The sequence below is a fragment of the Alexandromys fortis genome, unplaced genomic scaffold (genome assembly GCF_014885135.2).
Source record: "Alexandromys fortis isolate MF-2015 unplaced genomic scaffold, M_Fortis_MF-2015_v1.1 scaffold_62, whole genome shotgun sequence".
In the NCBI taxonomy this organism is placed as follows: Eukaryota; Metazoa; Chordata; class Mammalia; order Rodentia; family Cricetidae; genus Alexandromys; species Alexandromys fortis.
Window position 1 is genome coordinate 8,303,888 of NW_026067942.1, and position 424 is coordinate 8,304,311.

The window sequence follows — 424 nt, forward strand, 5'->3', positions numbered from 1 at the left end:
GCACAGTCACCTATGGTGATCTCAGTGTGCACAGTCACCCATGGTGATCTCAGTGTGCACAGTCACCCGTGGTCTCAGTGTGCACAGTCACCCGTGGTCTCAGTGTGCACAGTCACCCGTGGCCTCAGTGTGAGGACATAGCTAGCCTCATCTTCATGTTCTAAAGCAGTCATCAACAGAGCAGGAACCACGGCATTCATGGAACCTGATCCAGGGGGGTTGAAATGAGTTGGATGATTCATGTATCCAGGCACTTGGGTTCCAATGTATGTTGGCTACACCAACTTTTAGCTGTCCAGGATGGCCCAGCTGTCCATGAGCTTCTTCTGACTTGGATGGAATGAGTGAAGCCTCATAGAGAAAAATATGTACATTTTATTTGAGCACAACACAGAGCATAAAGCTTGAGGATGTGACGGCAAGA